The following is a 3,203-nucleotide window of genomic DNA, read 5'->3' as shown; positions in this document are numbered from 1 at the left end:
GTTTTTAATCCTCTAAACAGTGTTTCTCAGAGAGCAGAAATCCTTAATTTTAATGAAGTCCAATTTTTTAATATCTTCTTTTATGGATCAAGCTTTTGTGTGTTGTATCTAAGAAATATTTGCCTAACTCAAGGTCACAAAGATTTTCATCTAGTTTCTTCTAGTAGAGTAATCTTTTTTAAGTGTAAATTAGATCACATCAGTCCCTTGCTAAAACTCTCCAAGCATTTTCCCTCATATTTAAAATAAAATCTAAACTCCTAAGTTTAGTCTACAAAGACCTGCACGATCTCACCTTCGGCTTCTTCTTTGACCTCTACCTTCTACCCCTTTCTTACTCGTTCACTCTGCTCCAGCCACATTTGCTTTCTCACTGTTCCACATACCCTACTGGAGCCCTTGTACTTGCTGTTACCTCTGACTGGATTACTTTCCTCTTAGATCTTCATGTGGCTCACTTATCAACACTGAGGACTCTGCTCAAATACCACTTCCTTGGGGAGCTCCCTTAGACCAGTCTATTTAAATAAGGTCCCTCTTTCATTTGCAATCTTATTAACTCTATTTTTTCATTGCATTTATCTGGAATTACTTTATTTATTTGATTACTTGTTTTTGCTTATTTGTGCCTCTAAAATGTAAGTTCTTTGAGGGTAATGAGTTCTGTTCTGTTTACTACTGTATTCTCTGAGTCAAGAACTATGTCTGGCACACAGCAGATGCTCATTAAATATATGCTGAAAAAATGACTTACACATTACTAAAAACTATACCTAATATCCTGGGAAACTCAAAATATGAATCTTGCGATAAGGGAGAGAGTAAGATTGGGACAGGGTGGGGCTTATTTTGAAGCAAAAGAAGAATGGACGGTTTCAGTGAGACCACCTGGAGAGAGGAAGCCTGCTGAGCAGGACAGCCAGTTCCCAAGAATGTTGACCCATGCATGATTCCCTTTCTAAAAAGAGTCCAAGAATAGACCTTCAGCAGCTAAAGCTCATTGCTTTCCTCTAGGGCAAGTGTTATCTCAGGATCTTGAGCTTAGTGTAATTTTAGGGGCCCTTCTGAGCTTCAAACTATATTGCCTCCAACGTAATTATTGACAGGGATGATGTCTTTCAAATTAAATTAAAGGTTAAAAGTTTTGGCGTGAGAATAGACATATAGCTCAATGGAATAAGATTGAGAGTCCACAAATAAGCCTTTACATTTATGGGCAGTTGATTTTCAAGAGTGCTGGGATGATTCAATGGGAAAAGAATAGTCTTTTTAACTAATGGTGGTGGGACAACTGGATAGTCACATGCAATAAAATGAAGTTGGACCCCTGCCTCAAACCATTTACAAAAATTAACTCAAAATGGATCACAGACGTAAATGTAAGACCTAACACTATACAACTCTTAGAAGAAAACATAATGGTAAATCTTTATGGGTTAGGCAATAACTTCTCAGGTATGGTACCAAAACATAAGTGACAAAAGAAAAAAATATATAAATTGGACTTGATCAAAATTAAAAACTTTTGTGCTTCAAAGGATGCCATTAAGAAAGTGAAAAAGGCAACTATATTCCAATAAAAAGAAAGTGAAAAAGATAACCCACAGAGTGGGAGAAAACTTTGGCAAATCATATAATTGATAAGAAACTTAGGTTAGAATATATAAAGAACACTTACATCTCAACAATAAAAAGACAAATAGCCTAATTTGGAAATGGGCAAAGGATTTGAATAGATATTTCTCCAAAGAGGATATGCAAATGGCTAAAAAAAAGCACAAGAAAAGGTGCTAAAAATTATTAGTTATTAGAGAAATGCAAAATGAGATATCACCTCATAACCACCAGGATGGCGATAATAAAAAAGATGGACAATACCAAGTGTCAGTGAGGACCTGAAGAAAATGGAACACTCGTTAATTGCTGGTTGGCGTATAAAATAGTGCAACTGCTTTGGAAACATTTTGGCAGTTTCTTAAAAAGTTAAATATAGAGTTCCCATATGACCCAGCAATTTCACTCCTAAGTATACACTTAAGAGAAATGAAAACACAAAAACCTGTACATGAATGTTAAAAACAATGTTATTCATAATAGCCAAAAAGTGAAAAAAACTCAAATGGCCATCAACAAATGAATGGATAAACAAAATGTGGTATAGCCATACAGTGGACTATTACTCAGCCTGTAAAAAGGAACGAAATAGTGGTACATGCTACAACTTGAGTGAGTCTTGAAAAGGTTCTGCTAAGTGAAAGGAACCAGTCACAAAAGACCATATGTTGTATGATTCCATTGATATGAAACATCAAGGCTAGGCAAATCTACATAGAAGGAAAGTAGATAAGTGGTTGCCTAGGACTGGGTCGGGGTACTGGGGGGTTGGGGAAGTGATAGCTAAAGGGTATGGGGTTTCTTTCTGGGGGAACAAAGAAGTTCTAAAATTAGATTGTTATGATTGTTTCACAGCCCTGTGAACTTACTAAAAACCATGGAATTGTATATTTCACAAGGGTAATTGTATGATGTGTGAATTCTATCTCAATAAAGCTGTTAAAAAATGTTTTTAATTAGAAATACCTGCTTTCAGTATCACATTCCTCCACCATTTACTGAGCAACCTCTATGTGCTACATGAGGCAGATGCCAAAGTAGATAAAACATAATGCTGCCCTTGAGCACCTTAACTACAGATAAGTAAAGACTCCAAATGCATCAACAGAGAAACTGAAACTCAGATAAAACAGTGCAGGATCCAGGAAGGCAGAACAAGCCATCATGCCCAATGTACTGGAGGAAATTTTTCAGAGGAGGTGATTTTTAAACTGAGATACAATGGACAAGTAGGACAATGAAAGAGGAAGTGGGGTTGGGAGGAATCCAGGCTCAGAGAATAGTGTACGTAAAGGCACAAAATCACTGGTGAGCCTGGGGTATTTGGGAAATTGTAAATTCATTTGGCAAAGGGGTGCATTTCTGGGGGAGTGATGAGAGATTAGTCAGAACGACAAGGAAAGCTAGGCTGAAGGGAACATTTATGCCATTTTTTTCTTTAAGAAAATTTTTTTTGGCTGCCTTGGGTCTTCGTTGCTGCACACAGGCTTTCTCTAGTTGTGGCGAGCAGGGGCTTCTCTTGTTGCGGAGCACGGGCTCTAGGCGCGTGGGCTTTAGTTGTTGTGGCACATGGGCTCAGTAGTTGCGGC

This window comes from Balaenoptera borealis (assembly GCF_965194805.1).
Source record: "Balaenoptera borealis genome assembly, chromosome: 1".
NCBI lineage: Eukaryota > Metazoa > Chordata > Mammalia > Artiodactyla > Balaenopteridae > Balaenoptera > Balaenoptera borealis.
This window is presented reverse-complemented; position numbering follows the sequence as displayed.